Here is a 19050-nt window from a genome sequence, read left to right as displayed (position 1 = left end):
AGCATGTGTACACTCATCCCAGTAAAATCAGTACCCTATTGGTGTGTTTGTGCCTAATTTTAACGACAGAACCAGATCAATCCAGGGACCGACATGCGAGGGCCATATTAACTTTGCATAGCCCCTGGTTTGAGCCACCCTCAGTGCTTCTTTTGTATTTTTAGTTTTTTCCTCAGTGGTTCCTGGTTTGAGCCACCCCCATTGATCCTTTTATATTGTTTGCTTTTTTCTCATTGTTTAGTGAGCCTTTTTCTCCCCTGAGGTGAGGGGGTGCCGATTGGGGTGGACACCCCTAATCTGCTCCAGGGCTGATTAGTGTGGGGGGACATGGTATGATGCTTGGGTGGGGATCCTCACCTTCCTTTGTTGACATATTTCCCTAATGTCCAGTGCACTGTATGCCAACCAGTGGTGCAGATCGGATTAGAAGCAAACCCCGCTTTATTGCTCTGGGTGGACAAAAAGAGTGTTGCAACTATTCTGCATGAGGCATGGCCTGATGCCTGGATTGGCTGCCTCCACCCTTTCTTTTTTTTAATAATGTTTTCCATAGTATCTAGGTGGCTTTCTTCACCTGAATGGGGGCATATTAATGTAATCCCCCAAGGCCAACTCCAGGGGGTTGGAAAGATGGTTGCACCTGCTCTAAAGTGAGTGCATGGCCTAATGTCTTGGCCTGCCATGCCCACATCCTTCTTTTTACTGTCAAATTTGTCCTTGGCCTGGGGGGGCATTTGACCCTCCTGGAGACAAACTGGGGTGTAAACACATCCTATCTTTCCCACTGTGGCAGAATGACTGTTGTGTCTGGGGGTGGTGGGAACCCGGGCCCTTGCCCCGCATCCAACTAACAACCTCAGGTGGCAGATCCTTCTCCTCGCCACCAAGGCCTGGAACACCCTTCCTACCCACCCACGGCAGACCGAAGACCTACTCGCCTTCAGAAGACTTCTCAAGACCTGGCTCTTCGAACAGTAGCGAAGCTTCCCCCCCCCTCAGCGCCTTGAGACCCTCACGGGTAAATAGCGCGCTCTACAAATAGATTGATTGATTGATTGATTGATTGATTGGAGCTACTCACCTGAAAGAGTATTTCTCTGGTATTTATTGGAGTTGATCCTGCTTGGGAATTGTTTTCCTGTTACATTCACCATATCAGGATACGCTAAGGAGTGACAGTGCTAGAAGGGGATATTGTACCCTTTCAAGTGCTAACTCTCGCACAGAGATCAGATCAAAGGAAGAGTTAGTAGGATTCCAAACACAGAGCAAATGCCAAGCAGGCTGCACCATTAACACGGTCTGCTTTTAGTTTTAATTTGTTGAGACGTAAGCGCACACTGCATTAATTTCTGTCTTTCTTAACACCTGCTATTCTTTAAGACAAATGCAAAAACAACAGTTGCAGAACAATGTCATACATTCACCCCAGTACAGAGATCTGGGCCTAACTCCATCATTTTTTTCTCATCATGCCATTTCAGTTTGAACCCAGCCATATGCAAATCAGTCTTTAGCCTGTGCCCAATGGGAACAGTCCAGCCCGAACTGCCAAGCCAGGTCTTCCCTGGATTGGAAACTAGCATCCTAGGACCGGTTTCGGGCTTTCAGCCCTCATCAGCCAGGATAGCTTGATTCCAGTGGCATGGAGGGCAAGAGACTCAAGTCTGAGTATACCCGTCCCACTCGGGGTGACAAATGCAAAAAAAAACAGTTGATGGACAGAATACAGAACAATGTCATAAATTCACCCCAGTACAGAGATTTAGGGCTAAATCCATTGTTTCTTTGCTCACCATGCCATTCCAGTTTGAACCCAGCCATATGCAAATCAGTCTTGACCCTGTGCCCCATGGGAACAGTCCAGCCCGAACTGCCAAGTCAGGTTGTCCCTGGATTGGAAACAAGCATCCTAGGATCGGTTTCGGGCTTTCAGCCCTCATCAGCCAGGATTGCTTGATTCCAGCGCTTTAAAAATTGCATAAATAAATAAGCAAAGGAAAGCAAAATGACGTGTTTCCATTCACTGGTATCCTCTATGTCTGCCTCTGCCAGCTCTATCCTGACCAAAGAGAATCATGCACCTTTACCCTTCTTCTCTCCATGTAGTGAGGTACTTTGGTGTCTCTAAAAGCTTTTACATCAAATTAACCTGCTTGTGCTATTCTCCATTACAAAAGACCTTTACTGACCTTAGTAAATCATCATTTGTGCTCTGCCAAGAGTTTTCTCAAAACAGGAACAAAGGGCAAAGCCAAAGATTCAGTCTTTGTGTGCCCAGTCCTAAAATCAGTGACGTTTTGAATTTACTGATGGCTGTCAAATTTTGTTTTGACTGCTGTGGTGTAGCTAAGGGGGGCGGTCACTGTTTTGGGAGCATCGGCAAGCATGGAGCACAAGGTACGTTTTTTCTTTATTCTCCCCCATCGACGTTGCTAAATGTCCCCGCTCGTTGTCATCTGTGGCCCGCACCCCCGCTCATCGTGGTCTTTCACTAGCAACCACCCCCCCCATTCTTACCGGCACTGGCTAAGTCAAGTCAAGTCAAGTCAGAGAATTTATATAGCGCACTACATACCCAGAGGGTCTCAAGGCGCTTAGAGAGGGGAGGAGAATTACTTGTCAAATATCCACGTTTTAAGTTGCTTTCTGAATGCTAGGTGGTTCTGGGTAAGGCGAAGGTAAGCGGGGAGTGAGTTCCATGTTTTAGCAGCCAGGTATGAGAAGGATCTGCCTCCCATGGTGGTCTTGTTGATGCGAGGTACAGTGGTGAGGGCTTGGCTGGAAGAACGTAGTTGGCGGGAGGGGGTGTAGAAGGACAGTCGTGAGTTGAGGCATTCTGGTCCGATGTCGTAGAGTGACTTGTGTGCGTGGGTTAGCAGTCGGAAAGTGATTCTCTTATTGACGGGTAGCCAGTGGAGGTCTTTCAGGTGACCAGAGATGTGTTCGTTGCGCGGGAGGTCCAATATGATCCTGGCTGAGGCGTTTTGGATTCGTTGGAGTTTTTTCTGGAGTTTAGCGGTAGTACCTGCGTAGAGGGTGTTTCCGTAGTCCAGTCGGCTCGTGACCAGAGCATGGGTGACTGTTTTCCTTGTTTCAGTGGGGATCCAGCGAAATGTTTTTTTGAGCATGCGAAGAATGTTGAAGCAGGATGAGGATACGGCGCTGACTTGTCTGTTCATTGAGAGTGAAGAATCCAGGATGACGCCTAGGTTCCGTGCGTGGTCTGTCGGGATGGGTGCTTTTCCAAGGGCTTCCGGCCACCAAGAGTCGTCCCATGCAGAGGGGGATGTACCTAGGATGAGGACTTCTGTTTTGTCTGAGTTCAGTTTCAGACGGCTTTGTTTCATCCATTCGGCAACTTCTTTCATTCCTTCGTGTAGGTTATTTTTGGCGGTACTGGGGTCATTGGTGAGAGAAAGGATTAGTTGAGTGTCATCCGCGTAAGAGATGATGTTGAGGTTGTGTTGGCGGGCGATGGCCGCGAGGGGGCTCATGTATACGTTGAAGAGGGTGGGGCTGAGTGAGGATCCTTGTGGTACACCACAGATGACTTCAGTAGCCTCGGACTTGAATGGTGGAAGGCGGACTCTCTGGGTTCTTCCGGTGAGGAACGAGGTGATCCATTCAAGTGCTTTTCCTTGTATTCCGGTGTTGTTGAGGCGTTGTAGAAGGGTGCTGTGTCAGACTGTGTCGAATGCTGCGGAGAGGTCGAGGAGGATGACCCCGGTGTCAAAAGCCCTAGCTATGCCACTGATTGACTGATGACTGTCAGATAGAATACATGTTGAAGGTCCACAAAAAGCATTTTTCCTGAAGAGCCTTTAAATCTGATTGCTGTCCACTTTTCAGACTTTGAAGGTGTGGCAAAAAAGTAGTGATAGTTTCCCACTGGAAGACAGCGAAGCAGCAGCTGGTAGGTAAACAACTGGTTCAAACTTGTGTAAGAAAGGTACACACAAAATAGACAATTGTGTGGCATATTTATTTAAATTCATGTTTTTCAATATTTTTTTTCATATTCAGTAAAATATTACTAAAGTGCAGCTTCTAGGAACTGCCAAGTAAAACTTACAGAACGGGGGCTTTTGCATCTATACAGTAGTGCTGTTTAGTGTAACACAGGACAGTATACATTCAGTCCAGGATTTCCTTCTACACATGCATGAGGTTACAGATTGTATGCCTTAAGTCTAAATGGAGTATGCCTATGCCTTGTTGATATAGGGCACAGTTATTAATGACTTACTGTTGTAAAATAACCAGGTCCTCAAATGTATATTCAGTTCCAGGATCAAGGTTTATTAGTTGGTAAGAAGAACAGCTTAACAACCATAGGGACTGACAACAAGCACAGTCAGGTTCCAACTGACCCTGCACAGAACCTCCAACATAGAACAGTAATAGAACATTCCAAGTTCCATGCAGCTTGCATGGCAAGTAGCATATAAGTAGCATACAACACACCTCCCTCCTTTGAAAAAAATAAATAAATAAATAAATAAATAAAGGTGAAAAGAAAAACTAAGAGCAAACATAATCTTTCATTTTTAAAGGTGGATGCGAAACACGTGAACTTTTCCTAATTACACTTTCTACAACTCTTTGCACCGAGTCATCTCGTCCAACAGGATTATTATTGACAACCCCGTAATTACTCATTACTTCAGAGTCAACATTTGTGTTGTTGATAACATCTTGAGAATCAAGTATAGTAACAATTGGCTCATTAGAACAAGCAGAATCATTAGACATAACATTTTGAGTGTCTTGCAGAGTATTAAAGTTATCCAAAAAATTCTGATCATCCTCCTCATTATAAGCATGAGAAAATGATTTTTTGGAATTAAAAAACGACTTGTCAGATCTAACAATAGATACACGTCTAAAATTCCAAATTTTCCCCCCTTCAACACGTACAGCTTTGCTAAACACTTCCGTTACTCTAACAGGATCAGACCACTTGGCCCATCTTTTAGAAAGTGAACTTCCAAATTTAACACAAACCAAATCACCAATTTTGATCTTGTGACAAGTCAATAATGGTTGATAACAACAAACTGGAAAAAACCCCGGTCTACCCTTACCTGGGTATCCTAGTGGACGACGCTATGAATTGGCGTAAGGCAATCGAGGCCAGGAATCTCCATTTCCGTCGTGCAACTTCAGCACTAACCTCCTTCTCGAGGAAACTGGGGAAACCAGCTCCACCTGAACTCTTGGCCATATACTACGCAAAATGCCACAGTGTGGCCACCTATGGAGCTGGAATCTGGGGCCAAGGGCGTATTGACCAACTACAGGTCACTGAAAACGCTTTTATAAAGTACATTCTAGCCCTCCCTCAAAGCTCCCCGATATTAGCCTCACACCAAGAACTTGGCATGGAATACATCATTGACACCATTCGATGCCAGCCCATCTTACTGTGGCATCGAATATGGTGTAATCCCGAATGTCACCTGACTCGCTCCCTCATCACTGACTGTCTAGCCCTGAGAAGCTGGCGAAAAATCCCGTGGCTAACCTACATATGTAACTTTTTTAAAGACCTAGATCGCGAGTCCTACTTTGATGAACCTCCCTCAGTGGAAAACATTTCTAGGAAACAGTTAAAGCTACTGTGTATGGCCCATTTGAGGGATCTCCGGAATCAGGCAGAGATTATTAAACCACAAAATGAAAAAATCTGTGCTCAACAGTCTGGAAAATGCTTACAGCCCTACCTGACATACTTTTTATCTAATTACGAAAAGTTTTTACTCACAAGACTACGCTTTAAGATTTTCTTCCGTTTAGTTTCATTTCCGGATATGCACAACTGGTCGCGTAATTTGATGAACTGTCCCTGTGACGGAATCTCCCCACAATCCACGATCCACGTTGTCCTTTTTTGCAAATATTACAAACTACCAAGGAAAACGTGGATTATTCCTATTCTCCGAACCACTGGACTCAGACAATCCTATCCAGCACTTTTCTATTTGCAGTCCCTAAAATCGTTACATGAAGCTAAACTTATAGTGACTTTCCTTAAAGCAGTCTTAACAATACGTCGCAATGTTTCTAGTTAAACCAGAACTGTTCAGAACTCGTAAAAATTACGTTTCTATTTTTTTAAAATGTCTTTTTGTACTGCGATTTAACCTTTTTTCTCACTTGTGTGTTTAAAACTTTTAAACATGTACTTTTTATGATTATTCATATCAATAATCGAATAAAAGTTGATGAAACTGACAAGTCACCTTCCTGTTTGAACTTTTACCCATTTTATCTTGATAAGTTTTAACACGTTCTCACTTTATTAATATCTAGATTAGACTCACCGGATTCATCAGATTTTAACCACCAAGGCAACAATTTAGAACCAGCTTTACGCCCCCTTAATAATTCAAAAGGAGAACAACCAGTTACAGAATTGGGTGAGTAATGTAGCACGTAATGCCTTCTTCCAATCCAAATTGCTCCTAATTGCTAACTGAATGGATTCCTTAATCACTCTGTTGAAGCACTCAATTTGACCATTGGCCTACGGATTATAATTGGAAACCCTCTTGTGAGTAATACCTTGCTCTTCGAAAAACAATTCAATCTCATTGCCAATAAATTGCATACCGTTATCAGAAATTATTTCTGAAGGTGGACCCTCACGACTGAATATGTTATTAAGAAAATCAATGACTTGACTAGAAGTAACCCTTTCCACAATTTTGACCTCCGGCCATTTCAAAAAATAGTCAATCAGGACTAACCCATAAACTTCTTTACTACCACACAAATTCAAAGGCCCAATAATGTCGATCCCTAATCTTCTCCAAGGACCCTCTGAATAATCAATAGGAGTCACCAAAGTGGACGAGGGTTTTACAGTTTTATCACTATTGGAACATGGAAGACAATTTCTGACCCATCTATCAACAACAGCGTCCATTGAAGGCCACCAATAATATTCCCGTAAACCCCTCTAAGTGATCGACATGCCCATATGACCTTCATGAGCAATCCTAATAAAAATTTTCCCTGACAGCAAAAGGAGGTACTATTTTGTCACATCTACTGATAATATTGTGAGAACACATAAGTTCATCCTTGACCTTTAAAAAATAACTCAAATCACCTGACAGCTTCCTTTCTTCAGGCCATCCACTATTCAAATAGCATCAACCAAACAAAGAATATTATCTTCTGACATAGCTTTAACCCATACATCTTCAGAAATCACTTCCACATCATTCATATTTATGTCTTTCATGGTATAAGCTACATCACATTCTTCAGAATGTTCATCATCCTGATGAGGCAAAGCCAACCTAGACATGCAATCCGCATGCACATTGAGTCTACCAGGGATATACTCCACAGTGCATTGATACTCTTGTAATTTGGCTGCCAGCCTAGCCAATCGGGCTGTTAAAATCCTGCCACCACCCGCAGCTAGCATATTCACAAGAGGCTTGTGGTCAGTTCTGAGCACAAATTTGGTACCCCACAAAAACTGTCGAAAATGCTGAGCAGCCCATGTACACGCCAATAATTCTTTCTCAATCATTGAATAATTAAACTCACCACCTTTCAACGTTCTTGAAGCGTAAGAAACAATGCTCTCTTCCCAAACACCTTCCTGCAAAAGAACTGCCCCCAATCCAGTGTTACTTGCATCAAATGTAACAATACACTCTTTACCCACAACAAATGGTTTTAAAAAAGGAGCGGAACAAATTTCTTTTTTTAACTCGTCAAATTGCACTTGCTGTTCATTTCTCCAAAGAAATTTTGCATTTTTTTTTAGTAACACGTGTAGAGAAGACACTTTAGAAGCATGGTTTTTTACAAATTTGCTAAAATATTCTGTTAAACCTAGGAAAGGAAACAATTGATCCTTATTGATCGGAGCAGGTGCTTTGGAAATACTAGCAATATGATCAAATTTTAGCTTAATTCCTTCCTTGGAAATCTCGTGTCCCAAATACTCAACCTTCTGTTGTCTGAACTTACATTTAGAAAACTTAAGTGTTAAACCTTTTAATTGTATGCTTCCCAAAACTGCTTTCAAATTCTCATCATGCTGTACCACATCATTGCCAAAAACTAAGATATCATCTTGAAATGCAATATCCCCTTTGCAACCTTCCAGCATTTCTTTCATTAAACGTTGAAAAACAGATGCAGCACCCGCAAGTCCAAATGGCATACGCAGATAGCAATACATCCCCTCAGGTGTGACAAAAGCTGTTAAGTTCCTAGATTCCTCCTGTAGTACAATTTGATGATATGCGCTTGCGAGATATAAAGTTGAAAACACACAAGCGCCAGAAAGAGTAGAAATTAGTTCATTAATTTTTGGTAACGGATGCATGTCAGTCCAGATTTCTTTATTTAAGCTACGAAGGTCCACACATAAGCGGCTTTAGCTTTAAGGGAAAGAACAATGGGGGAACCCAAGGGGACGATTCGATAGTTCAATGATGTTAGATTTTACTAGGTTATTGAGAATATCTTTTAATTTGTCACGATAAGTTAGAGGTACATTTCTAACTCTATGCCTAACGGGCACCGCATTGTCTTTAAGTACAATTTTATGTTTAAATTGAGCATATTCTCCTAACTTTTCCTCAAATACTTTTGGAAACATATTCTTAATATCATCAACAAATTCACTATTGTTTGAGGTTACAATATATACTGGTGGTGAAGCATTGGGGTCAATATATACTGGCGGTGAAGCATTGGGGTCTAATTTGATTCCCATTTCTTTTTGGTGAGGCCAACCCAAAATAGACTCTCCTTTACGAGCAATATAGATCTTTGCATTAGTAGACCTATCTTTGAAACTTACATTGGCCCAAAAAAAACTACTAGTTCAATTTTATGTCCTGAATAACTACCAGGTTTGATATCAGGGATTAAAAATTCCTTGTTCGGCCATAACTCTTCAAAAACATCTTTGCCAATTATAGAATACCATGCACAAGAGTCCACTAACATGGAAATCTCCTTACCATCAATGTTAAATATACTCGAAGGGAAACTTTTGCAGTTATCCGAAGAAATACATGAAATGCAATTGAATTCACTAAATTCTTCAACTAACCCTTCTTCATCAAAAGAAATACAATTTACTTTTTGAGGGGAACGACACATTTTACCGAAGGGTCCAGTCTTTTTACATTTTACACAAATTTTATTTAAAGCAGGACAATTTTTTTAATTCCCCACATGGTCAAAACCCCCACATCTATAACATGTTATAAATGTACGTCTATTACTCAACCTATTCTCTTTCATAATACCATCTTTTTTAAAAGTAGGAAAAACAGTTTTCTTTTGGACTGCTTGACTTTTGACAATTGAAACTTCAGGTACAGACTCTTGTATTTTAACTGACAGACCTTGACTTTGACCTCTTATTTCGCTCACAAATTGTTCCTATTGTTCGATAACTTTTGCTATATTGACTACAGCTTTAAGTGAAGTTTCAGTTCCTAACCACAATCTTTCCTGTATTTTCTTGCTTTTAGTTTTCATCATAATTTGATCCCTTAAAACCTGTTCATAGTTGATTGTATTAAATGCACAGGATCCAGCTAGAGCACGCAAAGCAGAGATATAATTCTCGATAGATTCGTTATCTTTTAGTGCCCTTGAGTAAAATTTAAAACGCTCCATCACATTATTCACTTTTTTCCCAAATCTAATACTGAGTTGCTTAATAGCAACCTGAAATACATCAGATTCATCATCAGAGTCTTCCAATGGAGGTAAATCGGATAACTCTTTGATGCCCTGACCCCCTAAAGACAAACGTAACAGATCTAATTTTCTTTTAGAAGAACAACCATCTTCTTCCAGCACATCCACTTATGCCAAAAACATGGGATACCACAAATCCCAATCCATTTTAGGATCACCTGCTACTGGTAAAAAATGGGGTGGAACCATTATATTAGACATGTCTATAATCTCTTAGAAATAGTCTTTTTAACAATTTAGTAAATTTAAAAGATAAGAAAAAAAATTAATACTTTACTAAATTACGAATTGCATATTTAAAATATAACTGGATAATTCTTTTTTTTAATATATATTATTATTATTATTAAATGACATTTGTAGAGCGCGCTGACACCATGGGTTTCCTGGCGCTATAGAACAGAGGTGATACACAGGCTGGGGGTTTGCAGGGTTATCAGGGTGTGGGAAAGAGGAAGGTTTTGAGCTGCTTCCTAAAATGGAGGAGGGAGCTGCTTGTTTTGATGGTTAGTGGAAGAGAGTTCCCCTGAGTTGATATATATAAGATCTCTTGTTAATGATAATAATACACACTAATTAGCGTGTGCATCGCTGTGGAATTCTTTTGCAGAAATAGCGTGTGTATCGCTGTGAATCTTGTTCTTGAAACGATGACTACACTTGTTGTGCACTCGTAATAATTCCCCAATCCAAGAAGGCCAAAATCGTGAGATGGCGTGATGATGTCACTCCCACAATGCTCTGTATACCCACAATACACAGTGATGATGTCGAATCAGAGCAAGTTCGTAAACAGGAGAGAGGCTCCGAACGCTCTGAGTCACGTAACCAAGCAACAAATGACGAAGCTCTCGAGACTGTACACGATCAGTAAGTAACCGTTCATTTACAAGTTTTAACTTTGGCTACTTTCATCATAAGAACAAATAACGAGGATTACTTTAACCATCTGCCGCAGGTGCTATCAAATGCACGATGTTACACAAACACACAGCCGCAGTAGCATTCAACGCTAAAACACAATTCAAGACAAAAATAAAATTACTACTTAAAGAATGGAACGAAATAGTTCCACAGCCGCTGGTACAATCAAGGCACAATTAGTAATACAGCCGCTGGTGCTATCAAGTCACAAGTTTAAATACATTCAAATCTCTTACTTCCCACAAAGTGAACGCTGTATCCTCCTTACTAGTCTTTTCCATTCCTGGAACAGTACTCCCACTGTCGCCAATATGTTGTAAAATAACCAGGTCCTCAAATGTATATTCAGTTCCAGGATCAAGGTTTATTAGTTGGTAAGAAGAACAGCTTAACAACCACAGGGACTGGCAACAAGCACAGTCAGGCTCCAACTGACCCTGCACAGAACCTCCAACATAGAACAGTAATAGAACATTCCAAGTTCCATGCAGCTTGCATGCCAAGTAGCATATAAGTAGCATACAACACTTACATAATACAAGATGTATTATTTAAATACAATGTACCAACCGGGAGATATTCAACAGGCACGATGTTCGCCATTGCTTGTTATTAGCTAAAGGAAAGAGAGAGCCCCGCTGAAAACTCCTAGGAGTATATGACATGTATGTGCATGCACAGTTTGAAAGCACTGACATTGAACAATTTAAATTATCCAGACAGTAAAGCCATATTTAAGAGAACAATGCATAAAATGAGAGCTGCATAACAACCTCTTCCTGTCCAGGTGATACAATGCATGAAATCCAGGTCTACAAGAAGAAAAAAAATCTGGGAAGAACAAGTGAATCCTAAGAGATACCTTTGCTGAGTTCATTCTCAGTATTTAGTATATATGTATATAGAAGGAAGCCCTATGGGCTGGTTTCTTGCAAAGGGGAGCATTAGAGAGTGTGTATTATATAATGCTCTGAATAACCAGTTTAATAAATGACAGTATGTGTTTGACTTTGGGGGGGGGGGGGAATTAATTCTCCCAGTCAGGATCAAACACTGTCATACATGATGAGCATACATCTTAGCAGCATGCACTGTGCTCACCGAGCTAAGTTACTAACAACTGATTCTTAGAAACCAACGTGTCTTGGGCAGACAGGGAAAGACTCAAAAAGATAAGAGTGTAAATGTGTTTGCATGGCACCAATGTGTCTCAAACAATTGTAAGTGCCAAGGAGGATGTTAGTGGTCTTTCTAGAGTGTGAGTAAAAGGGGCAAATCGTTGTGTTGTCTTACTGTGCACAAGGGAGGCATTGCATGGACATTGTGGTGGGTGTTCCCAAACAACTCCCATGGTTTTTTATGCATTCCCAGATTTACAGGGACTTGTAAACCTGCAAATGTGCCAAAAAGATGCACCTCCCCAGGAGAGGCATAACGAGGAGAAATATCTTTATTTCAAATCTTTTTTCTTTTTCCTAAGAACGTGTGCTGCATTTTGCAGCACATATAGAAAGAGGAAAAAGCCTTTCAGGATTGCTTTTGTGCAGGAAGTTTACGCTTCCTGCACGAAAACAATCCTGCCTACAACACAGGCACCCTTACACCATGGTGCAGGGGTACCTGTACCATGCTAGGCAGCCAAAATTGTGCCAGCGCAGGGGGAAGGGATAGGAATGCACCATATTGGATGAATACCGCGTATTCCTGCCCTTTGCCTGCGACTCAATTGACATGCTGTGCTGCCCTGCACCACAAATGTCTTAATTATGGCCCCTAAGTGGATTCAATAGAAATCTTTGGGGCACCTTTGCAAACCGGTGGCCTCATTTATTCACTTTTTATGATGTTCCATGGCGCAGGAGCCTGCTCCATATTTTCGAGGCAGCACCATCCATGGCTTTGTGACACTGCCCCAGATTTAAATCTTAAATCTAAGGCAGAGCCAAAAACTTATGGAGGCACAACGAGGAGAAATATCTTTATTTCTCCTTGTTTTTCCTCTTGTTTTGCCTCTTGTGATTGTTTTTGTGCAGGAAGGTTTTCCTTCCTGAACAAAAATAAACATCCCTGCAATGCAGGCCCCTTGCGCCATGATGCAAAGTTTCCTGCATTGGCGCACGGCAGCCCATTGTGTGCCAGTGCAGGGGAAAAAGACAGGAATGTGCCATAGGGCAGCGTTGCCCTATGGCTAAGCCTCATAAATGAGGACCCCAGTTGCACAGAGGCCCAGCTGACAACTAGTGCAGTGTCATTAATGTATCCATATCTTTCGACAATAATAATAATTTAAACTTGCTTCATAGTGTTTCATACAAACCTTCTATGACTTATAAACATGCAATTAAGTAGCTCATACCATTACACAATTCACTGATGCTCAACCACAATGATCAAATTAAAGTTTTGGAACTACCAATTTTGGGTTGTATAACTTGTAAAACGGATAGAATTTTAACAAACTAATAAAACTGTATGTCAAACAACACATTTTTACAAGAACTTGTCATTTAAATATTTGTAGTTTGTTCAAAAAGCAACATTTGTGTAGTATGAGATGCAATAACTACGTCTGTGCTAATCAGCTCTGGCAACTAATGCACAGTCCCTAGTACACTCTGAACTGTATTATTGGCTGAGCAGTGGAAATCAAATCAAACCTTGTATGCTGCTGGGCGTGGTAACGAGTGGAAACTGTAAAACAATGCGTTCACAATTAGCGCAGCCTTGAAAAGCATAGTATATTGTACTTCATAACTGGCAGTTTTACCATTTTACTGCGATGGCTGTGATATTATTCTGCATTAATGTGTTTAATAATAATTCTCAATAAAAATAAGCTGATACATTACATCATGTGAATTACTTTATGATTAGTTAAACTGCTAATTGGTCTGAAGCAACTAAATGCTAAATAGGACTAAACATCTGATTTGTTCTAACCTTTTTCTTTTCTATGACTGGATGCGTCATTTATAAAACGAAAGCGTTTTACAGCAATCACCAAGTGTCACATTCTTTATTATCATTTTCATCATTTTGATTTCATTTTTTTGTGTCTATGGAAAATAGCTTGCATGCGGCAAATACTTTCGGTAGGAATGATCATGTCTAGTAGCTGTAGACCAACTTAGAATCCCAATTAGTGCATTGCACAAACTTCTCTTTGTACACAAATATGGGCTAAGTAGTTTCTGCTGCCAGCATATCATTTATTTCTTGGTCTTGTGCTCATGCTGTTCTTGAGTAGCATACATCTGGTTTATCATTTTGAGGGCAGAATTACTAGAGTGCACTTATGCATTAACATTTGCACTGACTTCTAAGCGCAAACCAAACATCCAACAGGGCGGATGTTTCAAATGTGGGTAAAAATGTCAACTCAAGAATGCACCAGTGCAATCTATGTCATCTTGCCCTTCCTAATGTGCACTTATATATATTTTTAAATTATTGTATAGGTATACACCAAGGTGTTTAAATGAAAGTTATGCCTAGGTATGTATAAAGAGATTACTCTAGAGTGCGCCCAGGTACACTCAAGCATACCTAAGTGTATAAATGATATAGCAGAGTAATATGAGAGACCTTAAGTTCAAGGTAAGTTTATTGAGATAAAGGAATATATTAATGCAGAGAATACAATAACCAGATAATTAAAATAATTACATACAATAAAGCAATTCAATTTTGATTAGTACAAAGGTCTTAGATGAAAGTCAATCAATCATATCATGTGTAAAAGAATAACAAAGTCATAGGAAAAAAGATTCGGTAAGAAAAAGGAACTTACATTCTTTTCTAATATACATATTACAAACTGGGATACAATTAAACTATATCATATCAACATGAATTAAGTCATGGGGGTTTAGTCATTTCTTGTTGGAGAGGAGTGAGAGACAGAGAACGTCAAGCACTTATATCTATAAACAGCATAGCAGGCGCTCATAAATCTAAACGTTTTGATGCCAAATGCATCGGGTAAACAAATGTTGTGTCAAGTCTATGATTCTAACAGACAGCATACCACCATGCTTGATACGACAACTTAGTAAAGTCCTTCCAATTTTGTTGAAAGGCAACTGCTAACAGCAAGTCTATTATCTTTACATTAGAATCACAATGTTCCCAAACAGGGGATAAACTTCCTAAAAAAATAGGTGAAACAGAGAAAGGGTGATCGGAATCAAAAATCAGATTAATTTGATGCCATGTAAAAAGCAGGTGAAATAAATCAGCATGTGATGAAAAGCATGTCCAGCACGTATCTGGGAGTGCAGTATGTCTTGCATTGAGGGTGAGTGAAGAAAGTAGGAGTCTATTGTATATAAAAAATAGTGTTTGAGTGGTGTTTACAGCCCTAGAGAACTTCCTAAGTTTAAGCCACATTTTGTCCAATAACTTCACAGACCAAGAAACTCCTAAATCTTTCACCCAAGATATCTCTACCTTAGTTTTTTCCCTCGGAGTAAATGAGCTACATAAAAGGTTATATATGGCGGAAGCCCTAGAGTTGTTAAGTAGGAGAACGCGCAATGTATCTGCAGGGACGGGTTCAGAAGGAATAGGGTACTGAGGATTTGTGCATTTTGTGCGGGCAGTTTGAATAGCTTGTGTTAAGAGGAGATATTTAGAGTAAAAATTTGGAGGTAGGTCAAAAGAGTGGCTGGCATGTGCAAAAGACATAATCTCATCCTGGTCATATAATTGACGCACCCAAATCAGGCCTCATTGTCTCCACTATTTCCGAAGTATAGATCTATTATTTATCAAAATTGAAGCATTGTGCCATATGGTAGAGTTTAAAACTGGGACCCAATCACTGGAATTCGAAGAGGAGACAGTCAGTATAATCTTAGAAGTATGTTTAAGTATAGAAGTGGAAATTGACTGTGGTTTACATGTAAAAGACAAATATTCTTGGAATGAAAATGGGAGGATGAAGATTGTTCAAGTGTGACCCAAAGAGGACAGTTTGCAGAAGACTCAGAGAGCCACCTGGAAGCCTTATGTAATAGGTAAGACTTATGATAAATGGGAAAATCAGGCAAATTTGTCCCACCTTCCGATTTTGGGGGAAACAATTTTTTATATAGACAGACGCAATTTCTTGTTACTCCATTAAAAGGAGGATAAGATGGAATGACATTTTAAATAATATTTTAAGGGTATGTACAGCGGAATGTTAGAGATTGTATATATAACTATAGGAGAAAGCATCATCTTTATGGTATCTAGGCGACCCCAGGACAAGTACAGGGGTTGCAATTTCGTTGTTATAGAGGATAATCTTTGTACACAGTTGTTAATGCAACTTGATATTGTTCCTGAAATGGAGGGAGTGAAATGCAAACCTAAATATTTAATGTATTTGGGACTCCATGCAAAACCTGAAGTGACAAAGTCAGCCTTAAAAGTATATTTTGTTAGAGGTAGAATTTTGCATTTATCTTTGTTCAATTTATAACCGAAGACGTATGCAAAGGAATCAACTTCTTCTATCAATGCTGGGAGAGAGAATTGAGGTTGTGTGAGAAATAAAAGGGACATCATCAGCATATGCTGCCATTTTAATATTAGTCTCCTTAAAAGTAAAACCCTGAATATTAATATTTTGACGAATTCCTAACAAAAACTGTTCTTAAGCAAGAATAAAAAGAAACAGCAAGAATGAACATCCTTGTTGGACACCTCTACCTAGTTGAAAGTAAGAAGATATACCACCATTCGCGAATACAGCCCCTCTCGGATTGGAATACAAAATAGATATTAGAGCAATAATTTTTGGACCAAAGCCAAACCAATTAAGTGTACGAAAAAGGTAAGGCCATTCCACTCTGTCCACTGCTTTTTCTGCATCCAAAGCTATTGCCGACAAGGATTGAGGAATGTGTGAGGCTTTGGATAGGACATCAAAAAAATAAGCGAGTGTTGTCCGTAATGAGCCTCCCCTTCACAAAACCAGATTGTTCTGCTCCTAGTAAGTCAGGCAACTGAGATTCCAAACGTGATGCTAGTGTCTTTCAAAAGATTTTATAATCTATGTTAACCAGAGAAATGGTTCAGTAATTTTTGCAGTGTTGCAGGTCCTTTCCATCTTTAGGTATAAGGCAGATAAGGGCGTCTGAAAAAGAGCCAGAGGACTCACCAGATTGTAAGAAAGCATTTATGAGGGTATGTAATTTGGGAATAAGTAAATGTGCAAAGTGAGTAATGAATTCCACAGTGAAGCCATCCGGGCCAGGATCCTTGTCTTTTTTGAGTGTTTTTAAGGCAGCAAGAAGCTCTTTCTGCGTAAGGTCAGATTCTAAAAGTGATAGATCAGGGCGTGTATTAGGGGTGTATTGGATGTTGGACAACATTTGAGAGATGGAGTGATTAGAAGAGAGAGTTTCAGATGTGTACATTGTCTTATAAAACTGGAGAAATTCATTTAGGATATCTTCATCCTTGAATTTCAATGTGTGGTTACGATCAAAATAGATTCTATATTGAGTTTGTTTTGTTTACCCTTTAAATGATTAGCCAATAATTTCCCAGCCTTATGCTGGCCGCCATAGAATTTTGCACTAGACTTCAATAAGTAATTAGAAGCATTATTAGTAACAACCTGGTATTGGCAGTTGCTAGAGGAAATTGACGGGGAATTTCAACTCCCAGACGATCTATGGAGAACGGCAATTGGTACCTCATGTGAGGAGAGATGGCAACATTCTTTTTCTCTACTGTACAAAACAGTAAAGCCTTCATGGCTAAGACGGAACCATCTATTCTCTATACATCGTGCATACATAACCCCACTAAAACTAAATTCTTGCCAAACAAAAAATGCAATAAATGCAACTGGCCAGGGGCCTGTGACATACACATCTTTTTTGAATGTCCAGACATCCAGAAGTTTTGGAGCAATGTGAAGGAAACTCTAAACTCTATCTTAAATACTTCTCTAGAAATAACTCTTTCTCTCGTAATTTTTGGATTGGAAGACAACATCAAAGGATTGGCAAGGTCCTTTCTCTTCTACGCAATTTTGCTGGCAAGAAGACAAATCTGTATAAATTGGGTAGAGAAAACACCTCCACTACACTCTCGGTGGCTTTCCTCCTTATATGAAACATCTAAAATGGACCTTAAAAGAACAACTAGTAAGAGGCATATGGCTTTTTGGAACCTATTAATCAACTGGAGATAAACCCGGGATTTTTTTTTTTTTTCCCGGGTCCAATGATTATGCCTTTTATACTCCTGGACCTGGGTCAGGCAAGTCGTGTTAAAGGTCCTACAGGTTGAAAGACACCTAGATTGAGTAAAACATCTCCAATTCTTCTTATGGGACATCTCTACTACCAATATATCAAATCACGTCTAAAAAGCCGTGCAAGGTGGTTGGTATGCTCCTTATTGAAGAAAAGGCAAATGAGGACACAAATATTTTTTGCCTGTGACTCTTGGCGGTGGATCACTCGGCTCGCGCGTCAATGAAGAACGCAGCTAGCTGCGAGAATTAGTGTGAATTGCAGGACACATTGATCATCGACACTTCGAACGCACCTTGCGGCCCCGGGTTCCTCCCGGGGCTACGCCTGTCTGAGGGAAAAAAAAAAAGAATTTAAAAAAAAGAAGCATTATTAGGCAAGATGGCGGCCCGTCACTCTGCTGTGTGAGCTGGTGGTGCGTTCTCTCTTGGATAATTCCTCCTATCTTAGATTGTTAATGCTGCTGGGATGGGTGAAGTCTGAAGCAAAGCAACAAGTGCCATGCTGAGGCGATTGACACAATTGCAGAATAGTCTTACCGGCAAAATATTTTGGCTCTGGTTCTGGTCACCTCCAAACTGCTTTGGTCTCCTTGGTCTCCTTCGTCTGCCTAGGTGTTCATCCAGAATCTTGACCCCAAAATTGCTGGTGAAGAACCCGACTACGAAGGCTGGATCGCTGACAGTGCGAGCAAATAGTCCGGGTAAAGCTGCTAGCACGGTAAAGGTGTTGCATGCTGCCTATGGGAGTGATGAGATGGCTGCTGGAGATGCGGTCAATCATCAGACGGCGGCTGCTGCATTATTCAAGCTTCAAGTGGGAAAAGTGAAGACCCCTGTGGGCTCGGGAAGCAGCAAGCAAGAGCAGCTGGCTGCATCCAAAACGGCAAATGACATGGTTTTGAAACCGGTAGGTGCAGCCTCTATTCCTGCGATCCCCACTACCGCTGCTGCTACTCCTGCACACGAAGACAATGCTTTGGCTCTCTGCCTCGAGCAAAATCAGTCCCGGTCTCAGGAACAGATTGAGCTCAGCGCATTAGGATCTAGTGGGGCCGGTGTAAAGAACAGCAGGGTGCCGTTCGGTGGCAATGGGAAAATCTCTTCAGGCTGAGGAGAAG

General features: G+C 40.6%; 1 non-coding gene across 1 annotated transcript; it reads left to right on the top strand.

Annotated features, from left to right (window-relative positions):
- Positions 1-18117: 18117 nt before the first annotated feature.
- LOC147718643 (5.8S ribosomal RNA) lies at positions 18118-18271 on the top strand. The gene has a single exon (XR_015295509.1). It is a non-coding gene; the product is annotated as a 5.8S ribosomal RNA (ribosomal RNA).
- Positions 18272-19050: the final 779 nt, after the last annotated feature.

This window comes from Lissotriton vulgaris, chromosome 4_1 (assembly GCF_964263255.1).
Source record: "Lissotriton vulgaris chromosome 4_1, aLisVul1.2, whole genome shotgun sequence".
NCBI classification, from domain to species: Eukaryota; Metazoa; Chordata; class Amphibia; order Caudata; family Salamandridae; genus Lissotriton; species Lissotriton vulgaris.
This window is presented reverse-complemented; position numbering and strand designations above follow the sequence as displayed.